This window comes from Scyliorhinus canicula, chromosome 4, assembly GCF_902713615.1.
Source record: "Scyliorhinus canicula chromosome 4, sScyCan1.1, whole genome shotgun sequence".
In the NCBI taxonomy this organism is placed as follows: Eukaryota; Metazoa; Chordata; class Chondrichthyes; order Carcharhiniformes; family Scyliorhinidae; genus Scyliorhinus; species Scyliorhinus canicula.
This window is the reverse complement of record NC_052149.1, coordinates 13152804-13179059: the sequence shown is the minus strand read 5'-3', so window position 1 is coordinate 13179059 and position 26256 is coordinate 13152804. Positions and strand designations below refer to the sequence as shown.

The 26256-nt window shown below is 51.7% G+C and overlaps 1 protein-coding gene across 1 annotated transcript in view; it reads left to right on the top strand.

The window, feature by feature from the left end:
• Positions 1 to 24157: 24157 nt before the first annotated feature.
• The window catches only part of LOC119964357 (prostaglandin F2-alpha receptor-like), a 39332-nt gene continuing 37233 nt past the window's right edge, over positions 24158 to 26256 (top strand). The window contains exon 1 of the mRNA XM_038793732.1: positions 24158 to 24350. The gene's annotated coding sequence lies outside the window, so the exon portion shown is untranslated. The remainder of the gene's footprint in view (positions 24351 to 26256) is intronic.

Genomic DNA, 26256 nt, shown 5'->3' with positions numbered 1-26256 from the left:
CCGCCTGCACCATCCCTGTAGCCACGTGTTTAATTGCTCTCTCTCCCTATTCCTCATCTCACTATCACGTGGCACGGGCAACAACCCAGAGATAACAACTCTGTTCGTTCTCGCTCTGAGCTTCCATCCTAGCTCCCTAAAGGCCTGCCTGACATCCTTGTCCCCTTTTCTACCTATGTCGTTAGTGCCAATGTGGACTACGACTTGGGGCTGCTCCCCCTCCCCCTTAAGGCATCGAAGACCCGGGTTCGATCATGGTCCCGGGTCACTTCTCCGTGTGGGGTTTGCACATTCCCCCGTGGCTGCGTGGTTCTCACCCCCACAGCACGGTAGCATTGTGGAAAGCACAATCGCTTCACAGCTCCAGGGACCCAGGTTCGATTCTGGCTTGGGTCACTGTCTGTGCGGAGTCTGCACATCCTCCCCGTGTGTGCGTGGGTTTCCTCCGGGTGCTCCGGTTTCCTCCCACAGTCCAAAGATGTGCAGGTTAGGTGGATTGGCCATGATAAATTGCCCTTAGTGTTCAAAATTGCCCTTAGTGTTGGGTGGCGTTACTGGGCTATGGGGATAGGGTGAAGGTGTTGACCTTGGGTAGGGTGCTCTTTCCAAGAGCCAGTGCAGACTCGATGAGCCGAATGGCCTCCTTCTGCACTGTAAATTCTATGATAAACCCATAAGTTGTGCAGGGTAGGTGGATTGGCCACGCTAAATTGCCCCTTAATTGAAAAAAAAAGTATTGGGTACTCTTCATTTTTTAAAAAAGATACGAGTGGACATTTGTGCAGAGATATGATGAGCTCCACATGGTGGAATGTTGGAAATACTTGGGCCAAAAAAACCCGTAAATGACCATTTAAGCCTTTTCATTGCCAATCAGCTGAAGTTGCTACAACAAAACTTTGCGGAAATTCTTATCTCAAAATTGGAATTAAAAAATGTTTTTTAGAGTACCCAATTATTTTTTTTTCCAATTAAGGGTCAATTTCGCATGTCCAATCCACCTAACCTGCACATCTTTGGGTTGCGGAGGTGAAACCCACGCAGAGACAGGGAGAATGTGCAAAATCCACGCGGACAGTGACCCAGGGTCAGTATCTATTTCTCCTTTTAAACTCCCACTCTGTGGGCGAAATTCTCCGCCCCCCATGACGGGTGGGAGAATAGCGGGAGGGCCTTCCCGACATTTTTGCCGCCCTCCCTCTATTCTCCCACCCCCCCGCCGAAGTCCCGACCCGAATCGCCTCCGCCGTTTTTTTACGGCCGGCAGCGATTCTCAGCTGTTAGAAGGGCCGAAGTCCCAGCCCTTTCCGCCGTTTTTACGAACGGCAAACACACCTGGTCTTGCCGTTCGTAAAAACGGCGTCACAAACTCGCTATTAATAACCATGGTACCGATTGGCACGGCCGTACCACGGCCGTGCCAAGGGTGCCATGGGCCCGCGATCGGTGGGCACCGATCGCGGGCAGCGGGCCCGATGCCCGCGCACTACTTGTCCTTCCGCCGCCCCGCAGTATCCATTCGCGGGGCGGCTGAGGGGCAACCCGGCCCGCGCATGCGCGGGTTTCGCGCAAAAACGCGATGACGTCACCCGCGCATGCGCGGGTTGGAGTCTTCCAAACTGCGCATGCGCGGCTGACGTCATATGACGCGTCAGCCGGCGCTAACTCCGGCAAGCGGGCTTAACGAAAATCGTTAAGCCCGTCTTGCCGGAGCCTACGGCGTCGGGCTGCTAGCCCCGACCGGGGACCAGAATCGGTCCCCGGTCGGGAAGGGGCGCGCTGCCGTAAAACCCGCCCGGGTTTTACGCCAGCTTTACGATTTCTCCCGTTTTGGGAGAATCTCGCCCTGTATCTTTAAACCCTTGCAATTCTAGGTCCGACATTCAATCATGGCTGATATTTTCTCATCCCCATTCTCCTGCCTTCTCCCATAACCCCTGATCCCCTTATTAATCTCCATTTTACTTAAGTAGATCTCTGTTCACTATGTTATTGGGATCATCTGCAAATCCAACACCCTCAGTGCACCTGAATCCTTATTCATTTTCTTTTACTCTGAATCTTAAATCTGCATTTTATCCCAGCTTCTTGAAGAATTAGAATTAGACCATAAGACATTGGAGCAGAATTAGGCCACTCGGCCCATCGAGTCTGCTCCGCCATTCAATCATGGCTGATATTTTCTCATCCCCATTCTCCTGCCTTCTCCCATAACCCCTGATCCCCTTATTACTCAAGAGCCTATCTATCTCTGTCTTAAAGACACTCAGTGATTTGGCCTCCACAACTTTCTTCGGCCAAGAGTTCCACAGATTCACCACCCTCTGGCTGAAGAAATTCCTCCTCATCCCTTTAGTCTGAGATGGTGTTCTTTGGTTCTAGTTTTTCCTACGAGTGGAAACATTCTCTCCCCACCCACTTTATCCAAGTCTCCCAGTATCCTGTAAGTTTCAATAAGATCCCTCCTCATCCTTCTAAACTCCAACGAGTACAGCCCCAGAGTCCTCAACCGTTCCTCATACGACAAGTTCGTCATTCCAGGGATCGTTCTTGTGATCCTCCTCTGGACCCTTTCCAAGGCCAGCACATCCTTCCTTAGATACGGGGCCCAAAACTGCTCACAATACTCCAAATGGGGTCTGACCAGAGCCTTATACAGCCTCATAAATACATCCCTGGTCTTGTATTCTCGCTCTCTTGACATGAATGCTAACATTGCATTTGCCTTCTTAACTGCTGACTGAATCTGCATGCTAACCTTAAGAGAATCATGAACAAGAACTCCCAAGTCCCTATGTGCTTCTGATTTCCTCAGCATTTTCCCATTTAGAAAATAGTCTATACCTAAATTCCTCCTTCCAAAGTACCTAACCTCACACTTTTCCACATTGTATTTCATTTGCCACTTCATTGCCCACTCTCCTAGCTTGTCCAAATCCTTCTGGAGCCCCCTTGCTTCCTCAGTAGTACCTGTCCCTCCACAGATCTTTGTATCATCTGCAAACTTAGCAACAGTGCCTTCAGTACCTTCTTCCAGATCATGAATGCATATGGTGAAAAGTTGTGGTCCCAGCACAGACCCCGAGGCACACCACCAGTCACCGGCTGCCATCCTGAAAAATACCTCTTTATTCCCACTCTCTGCCTTCTGCCAGTCAGCCAATCCTCTATCCATGCCAGGATCTTACCCTTAACACCATGGGCTCTTAACTTATTTAATAGTCTCCTGTGCGGCACCTTGCTAAAGGCCTTCTGGAAATCTAAATATATCACGTCCACTGGTCCTCCTTTGTCTAACTTCCTTGTTATCTCCTCAAAGAACTCTAACAGATTTGTCAGACACGACCTCCCTTTGACAAAGCCGTGCTGACTCAGTCCTCTTTTACCATGCACTTCCAAATATTTTGCGATCTCATCTTTAATAACAGACTCTAAAATCTTACCAATGCCCGAGGTCCGGCTAAACCAGCCTATAATTTCCCTTCTTCTGCCTCCCTTCTTAAACAGTGGTGTTACATTAGCCACTTTCCAGTCCTCTGGGACCCTTCCTGCCTCTAGTGATTCCTGAAAGATCATCACCAATGCCTCCGCAATCTCCTCAGCTATCTCTTTTAGGACCCTGGGGTGTAGTCCATCCGGTCCAGGTGACTTAACCACCTTTCTGTTTCAGTTTCCCCAGAACCTTCTCCTTAGTGAATGTTTAAGGGGGCCAAAATAAAATTAAATGAAGAATTTTAAAATAGTTAATCGTTAAAACAAAGTTTGAGACTGCTGTTGCAAAAAAACCCAGCTTGGTTCTAATTCCATATAAAATTGGATTAAAACACACTAGGAGGAGTGTGGAGCCATGTGGTGTACAGGAACCTGAGGAAAACGTTTGAGGAAGTATCACATTGCTGATCTCTGATCGGGCCATGCCTCAAATCTAGAATGTTTTAAAGTTACGTTCAAAAGCTTGCATAATCTTGCCCCTCACTACCCCTGCCACCTCTGCCAGCCTCCCGAGAACTTTTCATTTTTCCGATTCTGGTCCTTTGATTTCTTTTACCCCACAACTAGGGGGGGCAATGCCTTCAGCTAAGCCCTGCAATTTCTTCTCTTAAACTCTCCAGTCTCTACTCCTTTGGGACGAACTATAAAATCAAGAACGTCTTTCGTCACTTTTCTGAGTTTGGTTTGGTATCAAAGTTTCTCCGACAGCCATTTTGTGGGGTGGCTTGGGACTTTTACTGCGTTTTGCTTTGTTTGTTGACAGGACGTGGGCACCACTGGCAATGCCATTACTTGTTTCCGAACCATAATGACCTTTGAACTGAGTAGCTTGCCAGGTCATTTTAGAGTCAACCACATTGCTGCAGTTTGGAGTCACATGTTAGCCAGACTGTGCGAGAATGGCAGATTTCCTTCCTTAAAGGGGAAGTTACCCAGATGGGTTATTACGACAATCAATGATAGCTGTCATGGTCACCGTTACTGAGGCTAGCTTTTCAGGATTTTCAGATTTATTAATTGAATTTGGATTCCTCCAGGATCATTCAGCTCCTGACTTTATTGCAGCCATCAAACATGGGAACAGTGCCGAACCCCAGAGGTGAGGTGAGAGTGACTGCTGTTGACCTCAAGGCAGCATTTGACCAAGTGTGGCATCAAGGAGCCCTAGCTCAACTGAGTCAATGGGAGTTAGGGCAGCATGGTAGCACAGTGGTTAGCACACCTGCTTCACAGCTCCAGAGTCCCACCTTTGATTCCCGGCTTGGGTCACTGTCTGTGCGGAGTCTGCACGTTCTCCCCGTGTGTGCGTGGGTTTCCTCCGGGTGCTCCGGTTTCCTCCCACAGTCCAAAGATGTGCAGGTTAGGTGGATTGGCCATGCTAAATTGCCCTTAGTGTCCAAAATTTCCCTTCGTGTTGGATGGGGTTACTGGGTTATGGGGATGGCGGTGGAGGTGTGGGCCTGGGGAGGGTGCTCTTTCCAAGAGCCGGTGCAGACTCGATGGGCCGAACGGCCTCCTTCTGTGTAAATTCTATGCTTCTATGAATCAGGGGGAAAATTCTGCACTGGTTGGAGTCATACTTGGAACAAAGGAAGATGGTTGTGGCTGTAGTTGTTGGAGGTCAGTCCTGGGACAACACTGCAGGAAGTTCTTAAGGTTGTGTCTTAGGCCCAACCATCTTCAGCTGCTTCATCAATGACTTTCATTTTGTACGGTCAAAAGTGAGGATGTTTCCTGATGGCTGCACAATGTTCAGCACCATCCGTGACTCCGCAGATACTGAAGCAGTCCATGTCCAAATGCAGCAAGGCCTGGGGAATATCCAGGCTTGGGCTGACAAGTGGAAAGAAACATTTGTGCCGGGCAAGTGCCAGGCAATGACAATTTCCAATGAGAGAGAATCTAATCAGCCCCCATTGACGTTCAAGGACACTATCATTGCTGAATCCCCCACTATCAACATTCTGGGGGTCATGATTGACCAGATACTGAACTGGACCAGTGGGATAAATATTGTGACGACAGAGCAGGTCAGAGACTAGAATCCTGCAGCGAGTAACTCACCTTCTGACTCCACAAAGCCTGCCCACCACCTACAATGCACAGTTCACAGGGACAGAGCAATTAGGAGCAGACGTAGGCCATTCAGCCTCTCGTGCCTGCTCCGCCATTCAATTAGATCAGGACTGATCTCTTCCTGGTCTCCCCTCCCCACCTGTTCCCCATATCCCTTTAACCCGTTTTTTAATCATAAATATTTCCTTCTTGAAGCCATTTAATTTTTTTTTAAAAATTCCAATGAAGGGGTAATTTGGCATGGCCAATCCACCTACCCTGCACATCGTTGGGTTGTGGGAGTGAGACCCTCGCAGACACGGGGAGAATGTGCTTGAAACCATTTAGTGACTCAGATTTCACCACACTATGGGGCAGCGAGTTCCACAAATTCACCACACTCTGCAAGAAGCAGTTCCTCCTCATTTCAGTTCTAAATCTACCGCTTCTCAACCGATATCTGGTGACCTCTCAATCCAGGTCAGGAATGTGATGGAATGCTCCCCACTTTCCTGGATGAGTGCAGCTCCAACAACACTCGAGACATTTGACTCCATCCAGGGCAAAGCAGCCCGCTTGATTGCCATCCCATCCATAAACATTCATTCCCGCCACCAGCAACGAACAGTAGTGCCCGTGTGTGCCATCCACAAGATGCACTGCAAGAACCAGCCCCCCCCCCCCCCAGTGTTTCTGAGGCAACACCTTCCAAACCCACGACCTCTACTATTCAGAAGCACAAGGTCAGCAGACAGCTGGGCCAGGGTTTTGCACTTCTCCCCGGCGGGTTCAGAAGTGAAGTAGGTGGAGGGACAATGAAATTGCATGGATGGGATTCCCATTGGGATCCCATGCATCCCAACCTTGGACTGGATTGGATTTGTCCCATGCATCCTAACCTGGTTGTGGTTTAATGCCAGGGCAAATAGTGCCTCGGCCTCTTTTCCTGCAATGGCCACGACGTGAAGACCATTTCCGGTGGACTCTGAAGCAGAGGGTGGGATTGGGGGGCTATGCAAATTTTAGGTTACTGGGTGGATGATAGATTCGGCGGGGGGACGGACCTGAAACTGAACAGAGCTTTGGGTGGGAAGAAGGAGGCAGGAGCTTCTCTCTAGGTAAACTGGATACACTGCAGTGGTTCAAGAATGCAGCTCACCACAACCTTCACAATGGCAATTAGGGATGGGCTACAAATGCTCCCAGGCCATTAGTATGGGTCATACAATTACCAGGCCAGCGGTGTGGCCAATACACCATCACCTCGTCCCGGCTGGCTGTGCCACCATTTATTGCTTATCCTTAACTGCCCTTGTACTGAGTGGCTTGCAGGCTGAGACCTTGGAGAAGGTGATGTTCTCACGTGCCCTTGTCTAGTTGGTGAAACGTCTTATAGGGTCATAGAGGTTTACAGCATGAAAACAGGCCCTTCAGCCCAACTTGTCCATGCCGCCCAGTTTATACCACTAAGCTAGACCCAATTGCCCACATTTGGTCCATATCCCTCTATACCCAGCTTTTCGATATAACTAAATGCTTTTCAAAATTGTACCCGCCCATACCACTGCCTCTGGCAGATTGTTCCAGACACTCATCACTCTCCATGTGAAAAAATTGACCTTCTGGACCCTTTCGTATCTCTCCCCTTAAACCTATGCCCTCTAGCTTTGTGGTCTCCTCTATATCGGAGAGACCAAACATAGACTGGGTGATCGCTTTGCTGAGCACCTTCGGTCTTTGTGCATCCAGGACGCTGACCTTCCTGTTGCTTGCCATTTTAACACAAAACCCTGCTCCCGTGTCCACATGTCTGTCCTTGGCCTGCTGCAATGTTCCAGTGAAGCTCAACGCAAACTGGAGGAACAACATCTCATCTTCCGGTTAGGCACGCTACAGCCTTCCGGCCTGAACATCGAATTCAACAACTTCAGATGATCAGCCCCCCCTCGACCCATTTGTTTTCCTCCCATTTCATTTTAACTGTCTTTTACCTTTTATTTAGTTCTTCTCTTTCTTTATATATATATTTCCCCCACTATCTTATCCCCCCTCTCCTTACCTTTTCTCCCCCTTGCTTCCCCCTTCCCCCGCTACATCTGTAACAGTTTACCCCCTGATTTTAGTTTCTCTGCTGTTTGGCCTTTCACACCTTTTATCCTCTCTGGGGACTGCCATTAGCTCTTTTCCCTGGGTTTCTGTGGCTATGACTCATCATTCATTTCCTCACCCCACAGTATAAATATCCCCCACTTTCTATGTCTTTTAGCTTTGGCAAAGGGGCTGTTTAGCACACTGGGCTAAATCGCTGGCTTTGAAAGAAGACCAAGGCAGGCCAGCAGCATGGTTCGATTCCCGTAACAGCCTCCCCGAACAGGCGCCGGAATGTGGTGACTAGGGGCTTTTCACAGTAACTTCATTGAAGCCTACTCGTGACAATAAGCGATTTTCATTTTTTTCAAAGGGTCATCTGGACTCGATACATGAGCTCTTTTCTCTCCCTACAGATGCTGCCACACCTGCTGAGATTGTACAGCATTTTCTCTTTCGTTTCAGATTCTAACATCCACATTAATTTGTTTTTACCCTCTAGCTTTAGACTCCCCTATCTTTGGGAAAAGATGTTGACTATCTACATTATCTATGCCCCTCATTGTTTTATAGATCTTTATAAGATCATCCCTAAGCCTCCTACACTCCAGGGAAAAAAATCCCAGTCTATCCAGCCTCTCCTTATAACTCAGACCATCAAGTCCCGATAGCACCTCAGTGAATCTTTTCTGCACTCTTTCTAGTTTAATAATATCCTTTCTCTAATAGGGTGACCAGGAATGTACACATTATTTCAAGTGTGGCCTTACTAATGTATTGTACAACTTAAGTAAGACGCCCCAACTCCTGTATTCAATGTTCTGGCCAAGGAAGCCGAGCATGTCAAATACCTTCTTCACCACCCTGTCCACCTGTGACTCCACTTTCAAGGAGCAATGAACCTGTACTCCTAGATCTCTTTGTTCTATAACTCTCCCCAACTCCCTACCATTAACTGAGTAGGTCCTACCCCAATTTGATCTATCAAAATGCATCACCTCACATTTATCTAAATTAAACTCCATCTGCCACTCATCGGCCCACTGGCCCAATTGATCAACTCCCGTTGCAATCCTGGATAACCGTCTTCACTGTCCACTATGCCACCAATCTTGGGTGTCATCTGCAAACTTACTAACCATGCCTCCTAAATTCTCATCCAAACCATAAATATAAGTAACAGATATTTATTTGTTAGCACTGATCCCTGAGGTACACCGCTGGTCACAAGCCTCCATTTTGAAAAACAACCCTCTACAACCACCCTTTGTCCTCTGCCGTCAAACCAATTTTGTATTGGCTATCTCACCCTGGATCCCTTATGCAACAATCTACCATGGGGTACCTTGTCTATGGCCTTTCTGAAGTCCATGTAGTCAAAGTCGACTGCACTGCCCTCATCCACCTTCTTGGTTACCCCTTCAAAAAATCAATCAAATTCGTGAGACATTATTTTCCATTCACAAAGCCGTGTTGACTGTCCCTAATCGGTCCTTGCCTCTCTAAATGCTTGTAGATCCTGTCTCTCAGAATACCTCTAGCTTCTGATACGGCCCTGAGCATTTCCGGGTCTGTAGCTATGCATGCGTATGGTGGCGGCCTGCAGCGGGCGCGTCGTGCTTCATGGCGGACTCAGCCTGTGGACCCGGACCGCAAAAATAGTGTCCCCCTTCGGCCGCTTGCGCACTCCGGACCGCATGCCCACAGTGCCCCAACCCCGAATGAAGCCCCCTCTGCCCGCAGATCATCCCTCCCTTGACTATGGCGCCGCCGGTTTGAGTCCACAGCTGCCATGCTATGTTCACGACGGGTGAGACCACACATGTGCCACCCCATCGGAACTCGGCCGGTCGGGGACGGAACATCACGGGGCGGGCCTCAGGCAATGGCCTGGAGCCACGGCTACGTGGCGCGGCGCACTCCTAGAGTACGCCGCTTTTCAGGGGGCGGAGAATCCGACAACCGGCACCGCCCCCCGATATTGGGGTCATCGGGGATTCTCCACCCCCTCGCCGAACACAATTTCGGCATCGGGGTGCGGAGAATCCGACCCATGGAACGCGCTGCCTGGTGGTGGGAGCAGGTACGTTAGCGGCAATTAAGGGGCATCTAGTCAAATATATGAATAGGGTGGGAATGGAAGGATATGGACTCCCGTAAGTGCAGATAGTTTTAGTTTAGGCAGGTACCGTGGCCAGCGGAGGCTTGGAGGGCCGAAGGGCCTGTTCCTGTGCTGCATTGTTCTTTGTTCTTGGCTGTTTTTTTAGCCGGATGTAACTTCTGCCTGTTCTCACTTTCTGACCTTGCTCCCTGGGTATTCCCTTTGGCAAGTGCCAAGAAATCTATAGAGTCTGTTTTCTGATATCAGAAAACATGCGAATACAGCCACACATTTTGCAAATATTAAAACGGAACCAAAAGGGGCACGTCATTTCAATTAATTCTTCCATTAACACAAGGAAAATTCTATTTCCATTTCGCGAGAAGTAGCTGCTATGAAGTGTTCCGCTGGTAATGATAGAGGAAACCAAAGGAAGTTTTTTTCACAGGATGTAATTCTTTATTTGGAATAACTCAGCCGTTGACAATGACAAAATGGAACCAATGTTTTTCATGGGGCTGTCGACACATGATTCTAAATGCAGAGAAATACATTTCCTTTGGCCCTTCCAATGGCTTCCTACTTCTTTACCGGCCACCTGGTTTCAGAGATCTCTTATTTCAGTCTTTTCCTTTTACCATCCCACATTTCAGAAGGGAATTTAAATCTTGTCTGACCTTGTCAAATCCCTTGACAATTTTACTTTATTCTGGTCACGATGCCCCAGCTGCTCCCTTGATTGGCGGGAGAAAGAACAGTGTCCCAGACGCGACCATCACAAGAGGGTAGCAAGAGAAAGAGTCGGCCCACTCAAGGACAATGGAAGGAAGTTATGCTTGAAACAACAAGCAAGTGGATGAACTCTTAATGAGTACTTTGTACTGGTATTCAGCAGGAAGAAGGACATGTCAGATGTTGAGGTCAGGGATAGGTGTGTGAACTCTCTTGAGAACATCAATAAATCAAAGAAGGAAGTGTGCTAAATTGTAATAATAATAATAATCTTTATTATTGTCACAAATAGGCTTACAATAACACTGCAATGAAGTGTCTGTGAAAAGCCCCTAGTCGCCACATTCCGGCGCCTGTTCGGGTACACAGAGGGCGAATTCAGAATGTCCAAATTACCTAACAGCACGTCTTTGGACTGTGGGAGGAAACCGGAGCACCCGGAGGAAACCCACGCAGACACGGGGAGAGCGTGCAGACTCCGCACAGACAGTGACCCAAGCTGGGAATCGAACCTGGGACCCTGGCGCTGCAAAGCAGCAATGCTAACCATTGTGCTATCGTGCCGTCCGTACCGTGCTGTGCATTGAGGTAGACAAGTCCCCGAGACCAGATGGAATCTATCCCAGGTTGCTGCAGGAGGCAAGGGGAGAATTAGCTGGGGCCTTAACAGATACCTTCACATCCTCTTTGACCACAGGCAAGATTCTAGAGGACTGGAGAAGAGCTAATGTTATTCCTTTGTTTAAGAAAGGAAGTAGGGATAATCCAGCAAATTATAGGTCAGTGAGCCTAACATCAGCAGTGGGAAAGTTTTTGGAAAAGATGCTGAGGGACAGGATATATGCACATTTGGAGAAAAATTGACTAGTTAGTGACAGGCAGTATGGTTTTTACGGTTAAGGTCATGTCTCACCAGCTTGAAGAGGTGACAAAGAAAATTGATGAGGGAAGGGCTGTGGATGTAGTTTATATGGACTTTAGGAAGGCAGTCGACAAGGTCCCACTGGTACAAAATTAAAATCACATGGAATTCGTGATGGGCTGGCTAGATGGAGATAGAACTGGCTCAGTTATAGAAGACAGAGAGCAGCGGTGGAAGGGTGTCTTCAGAAGGGAGATCTGTAGCTAGTGGTGTTATGTAGAGATCAGTGCTGGGACCTCTGTTGTTTGTAGTACATATAAATGATCTGGAGGAAATGGTCTGATTAGTAAGTTTGCGGATGACACGAGGATTAGCGAAGTTGCTGATAGTGCCGAGGATTGTCAGAGGGTACAACAGGATAAAGCTAGATTGGCGACTTGGGCACAGAAGTGGCAGATGGAGTTTAATCTGGACAAATGCGAGGTGATGTATTTTGGAGGATCAAATCTAGGTATGAATTATACTGTAAATGGCAGAACCCTGAGGAACATTAACCTACAGAGGGATCTGGGCGTGCTGGTCCACAGTTACCTAAATGTGGCAACACAGTGGCCAAGGTGATTAAGAAGGCATATGGCATGCTTGCCCTCACCAGCCGTGGCATTGAGTACAGGAGTTGGGAAATCATGTTCCAGCTGTATAAAACCTTGGTTAGGCCGCATTTGGAGTATTGCTTGCAGTCCTGATCACCACATTATCAGAAGAACGTGGAAGCTTTGGAGAGAGTGTAAGGAATGTTCACGAGGATGTTTCTTGGTCTCAAGAGTGTTGGCTATGAGGAGAGGTTGAATAAACATGGATTGTTTTCACTGGCGACTGAGGGGAGATCTGATAGAGGTGTACAAAATTATGAGAGCCATAGACAAGGCGGACAGTCAGAGGCTTTTTCTGTTAAAACTGTCAATAACAAGGGGGCACAGGTTCAAGGTGAGAGGGGAAAAGTTCAAGGGAGATGTGCGAGGTACGTTTTTCACGCAGTGAGTGGTGGGTGCCTGGAACGAGCTGCCAGAGGATGTGAGGCAGCTGAATAGAGGGATACAGACCGAGTGAGGGCAGAAGGTTTTGTTTTTAGTTCGGGCATCATGATTGGCACAGGCTTGGAGGGTTGAAATGCCTGTTCCTATGCTGTCATTTTCTTTGTTCTTTGTATCACCATCCTTGTGTATGTCTCGCTCCACTGACAAGACAGGCCCACCAGGGGTAAGGAGGGAGTTGCCCTGGGAGTTCTCAATGTTGTTGCTGGACCCCACGATATCTGATGTCATCAGAGCAAACATGGGCAAGGAAATCTCCAGCTGATTACCACCTACTGGGTGCCTCCCCTTGCCCACCCCTACTCCCTTCTCATCTGATGAATCAGTACTCCTCCATGGTGAACAATACTGAGGGTGGCAAGGGTGCAGAACTTATTCTGGGTGGGGAACTTCATTGTCTATCGACAAGAGTGTTTTGGTAGCACCACTACTGACCAAGATGGCCAAGTCCTAAACGACATGGCTGCTGGACTGGGACTGCAACAGGTCGTGAGGGAACCAATAAGAGGGGGAATCGTACTTGCCTCATCGTTACCTGTCACAGATACTGTCATTGACAGTATTGGTAGGAGTAATGACTGCACACTCCTTGTGGAGACGGAGTCACATCTTCACATTGAGGATACCGTCCATTGTGTTGTGTGGCACTATCAACATGCTAAATGGAATAGATTTCAAGCATATCTAGCAGCTCAAAATTGGGCATCCATGGGGCGCTACGGGCCATCTGCAGTAGCAAACAACCACAATCGGTAACCTCACGGCTGGGCAATTCCACTACTCTACCATTACCACCAAGCCAGGGGGTCAACCCTGGTCCAATGAAGAGTGCAGGAGGACATGCCAGGACAGCACCAACATATCTAAAAATGAGGTGCCAACCTGGTGAAGCGACAACACAGATCTACTTGCATGCCAAACAGCATAATCAGAAAGTAATAGACAGAGCTCAGCGATCCCACAACTAACAGATCAGATCTGAGCTGTGCAGTCCTGCCACATCTCGCCGTGAATGGCGGTGGGCAATTAAACGACTCACTGGAGGAGGAGGTGTCACAAGTATCCCCATCCTCAATGACGAGGGAGTCTAGAACATCAGTGCAAAAGATAAAGCTGAAGCATTTGAAGCAACCTTCAGCCAGAAGTATTGAGTGGATGATCCATCTGGGCAATCTCCAGAGGTCCCCAATGTCACAGTGCCAATCGTTAGCCAATTTGATTCACTCCAGATGATACCAAGAAGAGTTGAAGGCACTGGATACTGCAAAGGCTGTGGGCCCTGATAACATTCCAGCAATAGTACTGAAGACCAGAGCTATCCATACCCTGAGCCAGACTGTTCCAGGACAGCTACCTGGCAAAATGGAAAACTGTCCAGGTACGTTCTGTCCACGGAAAGCAGGACAAATCCATACATCCACAGTAAGTTGCTTTTAGCATTCAATTACTGCTTCATCGGTCCACTCTCAATCATCAGAAAAGTGATGGAAAGTGTCATTGACAAGTCTGTGAAGCGGCACTTACTCAGCAATAACCTCCTCACTGACATTAAGTTTGGGTTCCTCGGAGGTAATTCAGCTTCTGATCCCAATACAGCCTTGGTTCAAACATGGACAAAAGAAACAAAACCAAGAGTTTATCCACAGAAACACAGTTTGAAGAACCCCCACGTATACAGACATCTTCATTCAGTATGGGCCCACAATTGTTCACAATTTACATAGATGATTTGGAGTTGGGGACCAAGGGCAATGTGTCCAAGTTTGCAGATGACACTAAGATGAGTGGTAAAGCGAAAAGTGCAGAGGATACTGGAAGTCTGCAGAGGGATTTGGATAGGTTAAGTGAATGGGCTAGGGTCTGGCAGATGGAATACAATGTTGACAAATGTGAGGTTATCCATTTTGGTAGGAATAACAGCAAACGGGATTATTATTTAAACGATAAAATATTAAAGCATACTGCTGTGCAGAGAGACCTGAGTGTGCTAGTGCATGAGTCACAGAAGGTTGGTTTACAGGTGATTAAGAAGGCAAATGGAATTTTGTCCTTCATTGCTAGAGGGATGGAGTTTAAGACTAGGGAGGTTATGTTGCAATTGTATAAGATGTTAGTGAGGCCACACCTGGAGTATTGTGTTCAGTTTTGGTCTCCTTACTTGAGAAAAGACGTACTGGCACTGGAGGGTGTGCAGAGGAGATTCACTAGGTTAATCCCAGAGCTGAAGGGGTTGGATTATGAGGAGAGGTTGAGTAGACTGGGACTGTACTCGTTGGAATTTAGAAGGATGAGGGGGGATCTTATAGAAACATTTAAAATTATGAAGGGAATAGATAGGATAGATGCGGGCAGGTTGTTTCCACTGGCGGGTGAAAGCAGAACCAGGGGACATAGCCTCAAAATAAGGGGAAGTAGATTTAGGACTGAGTTTAGGAGGAACTTCTTCACCCAAAGGGTTGTGAATCTATGGAATTCCTTGCCCAGTGAAGCAGTTGAGGCTCCTTCATTACATGTTTTTAAGGTAAAGATAGATAGTTTTTTGAAGAATAAAGGGATTAAGGGTTATGGTGTTCGGGCCGGAAAGTGGAGCTGAGTCCACAAAAGATCAGCCATGATCTCATTGAATGGCGGAGCAGGCTCGAGGGGCCAGATGGCCTACTCCTGCTCCTAGTTCTTATGTTCTTATGAGTCTAACTATAGGTTTTACACTTCCAGGCACTGAAACATCAAATTAAACACACTTAAAACTACACCGTATTTCTAATGTCTCCCAATACATATATATTTAAAACTACCTTGATTTTCCAAACACAAATTGCAAGTCAGGAGAGGAGTGGAATGGAATACTCTCCGCTTGCCTGGATGAGTGCAGCTCCAACAACACTTAGAAGCTCCACACCATCCAGTCAAAGCAGCCTGCTTGATTGCCCCTCCTTCCACAAACATTCACTCCCTCCACCAGCAGCAGCAATGGCAGCCAGTGCACTATGTGCAAGGTGCACTGCAATAACTGACCAAGGCTCCTTCAAAAGCACCTTCCAAACCCACAATCTCTACCGCTGAGAAGGACAAGGGCAGCAGATGCAGGGGAATTCCACCACCTGTAAGTTCCCCCTCCAGTCACACACCATCCTAACTTGGAACTATATCACCGTTCCTTCACCATTGCTGGGTACACAATACCATAAGACGTGGGATCAGAAGAAGGCCACTCAGCCCATCAAGCCATGCAATGAGATCACTTTCCCGCCTGATCCCCATAACACTTGATTTCCTCACTGATTAAAAATCTGTCTATCTCAGCTTTGATGATACATAACGACCCAGCCTCTACAGTTCTCTGTGGTAGCACCATAGCATAGTGGTTAGCACCATGGCTCTAAGTCCCAGGTTCGATTCCCGGCTTGGGCGGGGTCTGCACGTTCTCCCCGTGTCTGCGAGGGTTTGCTCCGGTTTCTTCCCACAACTCCTGAAAGACGTGCTTTAGATGAATTGGACATTCTGAATTCTCCCTCTGTGTACCTGAACAGGCAGCGGAATGAGCCGACTAAGGGCTTTCAACAGGAACTTCATTGCAGTGTTAATGTAAGCCTATTTGTGACACTAAATATTATTATTATTAAAGAATTCCACAGATTCACTAACCTCTGAGAGAAGGAATTCCTCCTCACCTTTGTCTTAAACGACCCCTCACTCTGAGATTGTGCCCTCTGATCCCAGACACTCCCACAAAAGGAAACAACCCCTCAGTGGTAAAGTCCGCACTGAAGCACATGCACTAAAGATGGCTCACCACCACCTTCTCAATTTGTGTGAGGCAATAAGAACCTGGCTTAGCCAGAGATGCCAATGTCCCCGAAATGTTTTTTAAAGTTACTCATATTTAACACAGGTTAAGCCTGTTCCTGTATTGGGTTTGAAGGTAAACTGGTTTACAATGCATTCAACAGACTCCTTTTGGTTTTATATATAGCTGGTTCCCTCCCAGTCTATGTGTAAGTTGAAATTTCTCATTTTTTTTCTTCAGGACTGATGTGTTTGCAATTCTCTGTCAAAGACACCACAGTATGGAAGGGAAGGAGTCTAATTGAATTTGCCCATTACCGCTCTATGTTTCCTGTCCCTTAGGCCTACCCTTAACGATTACGTGAATTATGTTTGTGAAGAGTGAGACAATGTTCAGGACTGTGGGAAACTATTGCAAACCTTCTCCTTGGCCCACAGTTTTAAAAAATAATAATTTAGTGGATCAAGTAAAGAATTTAGGAGGAATTTATTCCCAAAAGAGTGCGGTGAAAACATGGAACTCGCTGCTTCATGGAATGTTTTACGCAGAAATCATTGATGCAATAAAGTGGCGATTTGATCCATGCAAGAAGGCAAAACAATTGTTGTTTTTATTCTTTCACAGGACATGGATGTCACTGGCTAGGACAGAATTTATTGATTGAATTTATACAAACATAATTTAACTATTTAAAAAAAATTTCGGGGACATTGGCATCTCTGGCTAAGCCAGGTTTTTATTGCCTCACACAAATTGCTCTTGAGAAGGTGGTGGCCGGCCATCTTCAGAGCGCGTGCTTCAGTTCAGATTTTGACACTGAAGGGCTGTTTCTTTTTGTGGGTGAGTCTGGGATCAGAGGGCACAATCTCAGAGAAAGGGGCCCACCGATCTGCGGGTGGGCCTGTGCCATGGGGGCACTCTTTCCCTCCGCGCCGGCCGCTGTAAAGGTCCGCCATGGCCGGAGCGGAGAAGAACCCCCCTGCGCATGCGCTGGGATCACGCCATAACACACTGGCGCTCCCGCGCATGCGCCAACTCGTGCCGGCCGGCGGAGGCCGCCGGTCTAGCCCCTGAAGGTGTGGAGGATTCCGCACCTTCCGGGCGACCCGGAGAGGTTCACGTCACTCCTTGGCACTGGTACAGCCCGCCCCGCCAGACACCGGAGAGTCCCGGCCAATGTCTCTGTCCCCACAACTCTCAATGGCACACCCCTCTGAGGGAAGAAATTCCTCCTTATGTCAGTCTGAAATTCACACCCTTTTATTCTGAGACAATGCCCTCTGGTCCTAGAGTCTCCCATGTGGGGAAACATCCTCTCAGCATTTACCCTGTCAAACCTCTTAAAAATCTGATATGTTTCAATGAGATCATCTCTCATTCTTCTCAATTCCAATGAGTCGAGTCCAACCTGTTTAACGAAAGAGAAAATGCTGGAAAATCTCAGCAGGTCTGGCAGCATCTGTAGGGAGAGAAAAGAGCTCATGTTCCCAGTCCGATGACTCTTTGTCAAAGCTAACAGACAAAGTGGGAAATATTTATACTGTGGAGTGAGAATGAAAGATGAGTCATAGCCTCGGGTGCTTTTCCACAGTATAAATATTTCCCACTTTCTCTGTCTGTTAGCTTTGGCAAAGAGTCATCGGCCTCGAAACGTTCGCTCTTTTTTCTCCCTACAGATGCTGCCAGACTTGCTGAGATTTTCCAGCATTTTCCCTTTCGTTTCAGATTCCAGCGTCCGCAGTAATTTGCTTTTCCCCAACCTGTTTAACCTTTGCTCGTTAGACAATCCCTCCAGGCCGGGGATCATCCTCGTGAACTTCCTCTGAGCCGCCTCCAATAAAATAATATATTCTCTTCAATAAAGGGACCAAAACTGCTCCCAGTGCTCCAGATGTGGTGTCACCAGCACCTTGTACAGCTGCAGCAAGACTTCCCGACTCTTATACTCCAACCCCCTTGAAATAAGGGCCAACGTTCCATTAGCCTTCCTGATTACCTGCTGCCTCCGTGTGCAAGCTTCCTGTGTTTCGTGCACAAGTCCCCCCCCCCCCCCCAAGCCCCTTTGTGTTGCAGCCTTCTGCAGTTTTTTCCATGTAAATAATACTCTGCCTGTTTGTTCTCCTTTCCAAAATGAACAACTTCGCATTTTCCCACAATATACTCCATTTGCCAACTTTTTGCTCATTTACTTAACCTATCAATATCTCTTTGCAAACTGTCTGTATCCCTCGCACAACTTGCATTTCCACCTATTTTTGTGTCGCCTGCAAATTTGGGGCGACAGCACTCCCTCCCTCTGGGTCACTAATATATATTGTGAACAGTTGCGGTCCCCGGGCTGATCCGTGTGGAACCACACTGGTTGCAGGTCGCCAACCTGAAAAAGAGCCCCTTATCCCCGCTCGCTGTTTCCTGCCCGTTCGTCAATCTCTATCCATGCCATAACGTTAAGTATCAACCAGCACATCCTTCCAACACATATCAGTAGAAAGAGTGGAAGAGATTCCCGGTCAGTCATGTGATGGAAGGAAAGGTGGGGCCTCTGTCATCACGATCCACAGCTCCAGGCTACAACATGCTTGTTGCAACAGGAACACGGGGACGGGGGTGGGTCCTGATGCTGCAGACCAGACCCCCCCTTCATTCAGAGAACAGGATGGGCCTCTTTTTGTGCTGAATGCACACGGTAGCACAGTGGGTAGCACTGTTGCTTCACATTTGGACATTCTGAATTCTCCCTGTGAACCCGAACAGGCGCCGGAATGTGGCAGCTAGGGGCTTTTCACAGTAACATCATTGCAGTGTTAATGTCAGCCTACTTGTGACAATAAAGATTATTATTATGTACTCGGTGACTCAACCAAAAATGACTAGAAAATATTTCCTGGACATTGATTGCTGTCTGTGGGAGTTCGCTGTGTGCAAGCTCACAGTGGGGTTGGAGAGGGGGGTGGGGGGAGTCTGGAGAGGTGGGTGGGTGGGAGAGGGAGTTGGGGGAGGTTGGACAGGGGGGTTGGGGGGGGAGGTTGGACAGGGGGGTTGGGGGGGGGGGTTGGAGAGGAGGGTGTGGGGTGGTTGAAAAGGTGGGGTGCGGGTTGGGGGAGTTGGAGAGGAGGGTGGGGGGAGGGTGGAGAGGAGGGTGGAGGGATTGGGGAGGGGGGTGGGGGAAGGTTGGAGAGGGGGTGGGGAAGATTGGAGAGGGGGTGGGGAAGATTGGCGAGGGGGGTGGGGGGAGGTTGGATAGGGGGTGGGGTGGGGATGAGGAGGGGGTGGGGATGAAGAGGGGGGTGGGGTTGAGGGTTGGGAGGGGGGTGGGGGTGAGGATTGGGAGAGGGGTGGGGGAGGTTTCAGAGAGGGTGAGGAGGGGGGTGGGGGTGAGGGTGGGGTGGGTTGCAGAGGGGTGGGGAAGGGTTGGGGGTGAGGGTGGGGAGGGGATGGGGGTGTAGAGGGGAGTGGGGGTGAGGTTGGAGAGAGGGGTGGGGGAGGGTGTGGAGGGGGGTGGGGGAAGTTGGAGGGGGCGTGTGTAGGGGGGTGGTGCGTGTGCGAGGGGTGGTGGTGTGTGTGAGGGGGTGAGGGTGGTGTGTGTGTGTGGGGAGGGGGTGGTGTGTGTGGGGGGTAGGGGTGGTGTGTGTATGGAGGGGTAGGGGGCGGTGTGTGTGTGGAAGGGAGGGGGTGGTGTGTGTGTGGGAGGGAGGGGGCGGTGTGTGTGTGTGGGAGTGTGTGTGTGGGGGTGGTGTGTCTGGGGGGTTGGAGTGTGTGTGCGGGGTGGGGGTGTTGTGTGTATGGCGGTAGGGGGTGGTGTGTGTGTGGGAGGGAGGGGGTGGTGTGTGTGTGGGGTAGTGTGTGGGTGGTGTGTGTATGGGGGGTAGGGGGTGGTGTGTGTGTGGGGGGTGGTGTGTGTGTGAGGGGGTGGGGTGGTGTGTGTGTGGGGTGGTGGGGTGTGTATGTGTGTGTGTGAGGGGGTGGGGGTGTGTATATGTGTGTGTGAGGGGGTGGGTGTTGTGTGTGGGGTGTGTATGTGTGTGAGTGAGGGGGTGAGGGTGTGTGTGTGAGGGGTAGTGTGTGTGTGGGTGTGTGAGGGAGGAGGGGGTGGTGTGTGTGTGAGGGGTGGTGGTGTGTGTGTGTGGGGGGGGGTTGGTGTGTGTATGTGAAGGGTGGGGGTGGTGTGTATGAGGGGGGTGGGGGTGGTGTGTATGAGGGGGTGGGGTTGGTGTGTATGAGGGGGGTGGGGGTGGTGTGTATGAAGGGGGGTGTGTGTATGAGGGGGGTGGGGGTGGTGTGTATGAGGGGGGTTGGGGTGGTGTGTATGAAGGGGTGTGTGTGTGAGGGGTGGGGGTGGTGTGTGTGTGTGAGGGTGGTGTGTATGAGGGGGTGGTGTGTATGAGGGGGTGGGGGTGTGTGAGGGGTGGGAGTGGTGTGTATGAGGGGGGTGGGGGTGATTTGTATGTATGGGTGGTGGGGTGGTGTGTGTGTGGGGTGGTGAGGTGTGTATGTGTGTGTGTGAGGGGGTGGGGGTGTGTATGTGTGTGTGTGAGGGGGTGGGTGTTGTGTGTGGGGTGTGTATGTGTGTGAGTGAGGGGGTGAGGGTGTGTGTGTGAGGGGTGGTGTGTGTGTGGGTGTGTGAGGGAGGAAGGGGTGGTGTGTGTGTGAGGGGTGGTGGTGTGTGTGTGTGTGGGGGGGGTTGGTGTGTGTATGTGAGGGCTGGGGGTGGTGTGTATGAGGGGGGTGGGGGTGGTGTGTATGAGGGGGTGGGGGTGGTGTGTATGAGGGGGGTGGGGGTGGTGTGTATGAAGGGGGGTGTGTGTATGAGGGGGGTGGGGGTGGAGTGTATGAGGGGGGTTGGGGTGGTGTGTATGAAGGGGTGTGTGTGTGAGGGGTGGGGGTGGTGTGTGTGTGAGGGTGGTGTGTATGAGGGGGTGGTGTGTATGAGGGGGTGGGGGTGTGTGAGGGGTGGGAGTGGTGTGTATGAGGGGGGTGGGGGTGATTTGTATGTATGGGTGGTGGGGGTGGTGTGTATGAGGGGGGTGGGGGTGATGTGTATGAGGGTGGTGGGGGTGTGAGGGGTGGGGTGGTGTGTGTGTGTGAGGGTGGGGGTGATGTGTATGTATGGGTGGTGGGGTGTTTAATGATGGGGGGGAGGTGGTTCTTTCTCAGCCCCTCAGGGGTGGGCAGGCATTTGAAAAGTCCAGTCTGTGTTGTGTCTGCACTGGCCGGCCTGGCTGCAGCCAGTGGCGGGGTGAGGGAGCAGCAAGTGGGGGGGGGGGGGTGAGGGAGCAGCCAGTGGCGGGGTGAGGGAGCAGCCAGTGGTGGGGGGGGGGGCGTGAGGGAGCAGCCAGTGGCGGGGTGAGGGAACAGCCAGTGGCGGGGTGAGGGAGCAGCCAGTGGTGGGGTGAGGGAGCAGCCAGTGGGGGGGAGGGTGAGGGAACAGCCAGTGGCTAAGGGAGGGAGCAGTGACCTGGCTGTAGCCAGTGGCGAATGGAGGGAGCAGCCAGTGGTGGGGTGAGGGAGCAGTGACCTGGCTACAGCCAGTGGGGGGGGGTGAGCAGCCAGTAGGGGGGGGGGGGCAGTGAGGCAGCAGCCAGTGGCCAGGTGAGGGAGCAGCCAGTGGGGGGGGGGGGGGGGGGGTGAGGGAGCAGCCAGTGGGGGGGGGGGGTGAGGGAGCAGCCAGTGGGGGGGGGGGGGTTGAGGCAGCAGCCAGTGGCCAGGTGAGGGAGCAGCCAGTGGGGGGGGGGGGTTGAGGCAGCAGCCAGTGGGGGTGGGTGAGGGAGCAGCCAGTGGGGGGGGGGGGGGGGTGAGGGAGCAGCCAGTGGCGGGGTGAGGGAGCAGCCAGTGGGGGGGGGGGGGGGTGAGGGAGCAGCCAGTGGGAAGGGGGGGTGAGGGAGCAGCCAGTGGGGGGGGGGCGGGATGAGGGAGCAGCCAATGGGGGGGGGGGGTGAGGGAGCAGCCAGTGGGGGGGGGGGGGGGTTGAGGGAGCAGCCAGTGGGGGGGAAGGAGCAGCCAGTGGGGGGGGGGGGGGTGAGGGAGCAGCCAGTGGGGGGGTGAAGGAGCAGCCAGTGGGGGGGGGGGGGTGAGGGAGCAGTTAGTGGGGGGGGGGGTGAGGGAGCAGCCAGTGGGGGGGGGGTGAGGAAGCAGCCAGTGGGGAGGGGGGTGAGGGAGCAACCAGTGGGGCGGAGAGCAGCCAGTGGGGGGGGGGGAGGGAGCAGCCAGTGGGGTGTGTGTGTGTGAGGGAGCAGCCAGTGGGGGTGAGGGAGCAGCCAGTGGGGGGGGGGGTGAGGGAGCAGCCAGTGGGGGGGGGGGGGGGGGCGGTGAGGGAGCAGCCAGTGGGGGGGTGAGGGAGCAGTGACCTGGCTGCAGCCAGTGTTGAAGGGAGGGAGCAGCCAGTGGCGGGGTGAGGGAGCAGCCAGTGGGGGGGGGCGGTGAGGGAGCAGCCAGTGGGGGGGGGGGGGGGTGAGGGAGCAGTGACCTGGCTGCAGCCAGTGTTGAAGGGAGGGAGCAGCCAGTGGCGGGGTGAGGGGGCAACCAGTGGTGGGGGTGGGGGTGTAAGGGAGCAGCCAGTGGGGGTGGGGGGGGGAGCAGCTAGTGGGGGGGGGTGAGGGAGCAGCCAGTGGGGGGGGGGGGGGTGAGGGAGCAGCCAGTGGGGGAGGGGAGTGAGGGAGCAGCTAGTGGGGGGGGGGGGTGAGGAAGCAGCCAGTGGGGGGGGGGTGAGGGAGCAACCAGTGGGGGGGGGTTGCAGCCAATGGGGGGGAGGGAGCAGCCATTGGGGGGGGGGTGTGTGTGTGAGGGAGCAGCCAGTGGGGGGGGGGTGGTGAGGGAGCAGCCAGTGGGGGGGGGGGGGTGAGGGAGCAGCCAGTGGCGGGCTGAGGGAGCAGCCAGGGGGGGGGGGTGAGGGAGCAGCCAGTGGGGGGGGGGGGTGAGGGAGCAGCCAGTGGGGGGGGTGAGGGAGCAGACAGTGGGGGGGGGTGAGGGAGCAGCCAGTTGGGGGGGGGGGGTGAGGGAGCAGCCAGTTGGGGGGGTGAGGGAGCAGACAGTGGGGGGGGGGGGGTGAGGGAGCAGCCAGTTGGGGGGGGGGGGGTGAGGGAGCAGCCAGTTGGGGGGGAGTGAGGGAGCAGCCAGGGGGGGGGGGGGTTGAGGGAGCAGCCAGGGGGGGGGGGGGTGAGGGAGCAGTGACCTGGCTGCAGCCAGTGTTGAAGGGAGGGAACAGCCAGTGGGGGTGGGGAGGGGGGTGAGGGAACAGCCAGTGGGGGTGGGGAGGGGGGTGAGGGAGCAGCCAGTGGGGGTGGGGAGGGGGGTGAGGGAGCAGCCAGTGGGGGTGGGGAGGGGAGTGAGGGAGCAGCCAGTGGGGGTGGGGAGGGGGGTGAGGGAGCAGCCAGTGGGGGTGGGGAGGGGGGTGAGGGAGCAGCCAGTGGGGGTGGGGAGGGGGGTGAGGGAGCAGCCAGTGGGGGTGGGGAGGGGGGTGAGGGAGCAGTGACCTGGCTGCAGCCAGTGTTGAAGGGAGGGAGCAGCCAGTGGCGGGGTGAGGGGGCAACCAGTGGTGGGGGTGGGGGTGTAAGGGAGCAGCCAGTGGGGGTGGGGGGGGGGGGGGGGGGTGAGGGAGCAGCTAGTGGGGGGGGGGGGGGGGTGAGGGAGCAGTGACCTGGCTGCAGCCAGTGTTGAAGGGAGGGAGCAGCCAGTGGCGGGCTGAGGGAGCAGCCAGTGGCGGGCTGAGGGAGCAGTGACCTGGCTGCAGCCAGTGGGGGTGGGGAGGGGGGTGAGGGAGCAGCCAGTGGGGGAGGGGGAGGGGGGTGAGGGAGCAGCCAGTGGGGGTGGGGAAGGGGGTGAGGGAGCAGCCAGTGGGGGTGGGGAGGGGGGTGAGGGAGCAGCCAGTGGGGGTGGGGAGGGGGTGAGGGAGCAGCCAGTGGGGGTGGGGAGGGGGGGTGAGGGAGCAGTGACCTGGCTGCAGCCAGTGTTGAAGGGAGGGAGCAGCCACCAGGGGAACGGGGCGGTCTTCCCACATTGTTGGCCCGGCTCCTGGGCACATCCTCCAAATGAAAGCGGCGCCTGGGCGGCCAGAGCCTGTGTTGAAGCTGGGAGCAGATACAGCGGCCGGGATGCCAGCGAGCTGCCCAGTGCCCCCTGGCAGCTGGCACCAGCACTGGAACAGTAAGTCTGCTTCTCCTCTCACACTTTTACTAAATTGCAATCAGTTGGTAAAGAAAATCCCGCGGTGCCTCCAGAAAGAACAGAGCGCGGATAATGCTGAAATAATCTGGCTGAAAAAACCCATTACAGTTGGGTTCAAGCAGGAGAACAATCTGTGCGGGGAATAGATGTAAGTGAGTGAACGCCTTTCGGTTCCGACTCAGTTAGGGAAACTATCGGGTTTAAATCGGAGTTCTGGTCAAAGCCACACGCAAACTAACTTGGGGCATTGGACCTTTACCGATGTCCAATTCCGAGCAGACAGCTTGTGCTGGAGGTGACTGCGGATCTCTCTGTCTTTGCGAAACGTTTTCACTTTTTCTGTGAGATTTCCCCAGGATCCAAACCGAGTGGGGACCGAGAGACCACTATGCAAGCCAGGATCAAACACACACACACATTAACACACAGACATAGACATACACACACATCAACAAACACAGACATACACAGACCAACGCACATATCAACACATACACACACACACATTAACACACACACAGACATAGACATACACACACATCAACACACATACACAGACACATACATCAACACACAGACCAACGCACATATCAACACATACACAGACACACACACCAACGCACACATCAACACATACACACACACACACACATTAACACACAGACATAGACATACACACACATCAAAAAACACAGACATACACAGACCAACGCACATATCAACTCATACACAGACACACACATCAACACATACACAGACACACACATCAACCCACACACACATCAACACACACAGACACACATCAACACACAGACATACATACACACACTCATTAACATATATCAACACACACCTAAACACACACGCATACATAGACATACATCAAGACACTCAGACATACACACATCAACGCACACACATACACAGACGCACATCAACACGGTGAAGCACGGCAGCACAAGTTTCCTCCCGCAAGTCACAGGGCAGCACGGTAACACAAGTGGATAGCTCTGTGGCTTCACAGTGCCAGGGTCCCAGGTTCGATATCTGCTGGGACACTGTCTGTGCAGAGTCTGCATGTTCTCCCCGTGTCTGCGTGGGTTTCCTCAGGGTGCTCCGGTTTCCTCCCACAGTCCAATTTAGCATGGATTGGGTTACAGGGTGGAAGTGAGGGCTTGAGTGGGTCGGTGCAGACTCGATGGGCTGAATGGCCTCCTTCTGCACTATATGTTCTATGTATGTTAACACACATACACAAACACAAAAATACACAGGCACATGCATGCATCGGGTAGCACAGTGGTTAGCAATGTTGCTTCACAGCGCCAGGGTCCCAGGTTTGATTCGTGGCTTGGGTCACTGTCTGTGTGGAGTCTACACATTCTCCCTGTGTCTGTGTGGGTTTCCTCCGGGTGCTCCGGTTTCCTCCCACAATTCCCCAAAGACGCGCTGTCAGGTGAATTGGACATTCTGAATTCTCGCTCAGAGTACCCGAACAGGTACGGGAATGTGGTGACTAGGGGCTTTTCACAGTAACTTCATTGCAGTGTTAATGTAAGTCTACTTGTGACAATAAAGATTTAAAAAAATTATTAATACTAATATACACACACGAACACACATAAACATACACATAAACACATGTCAATAAACACACATCAACACACACACAAACACATGTTAACACACGCAAAGATAAACACAAACACACTCATGAACAAACACATAAACAGACACACACAAACATAAACAAACACAAATTTTCACAGTAACTTCATTGCAGTGTTAATGTATGCCTACTTGTGACAATAATAAAGTTTATCATTATAAATACAAACAACACACCCACAGTTACAGACATTTAGCTTCGTATTTCCCTTTACTA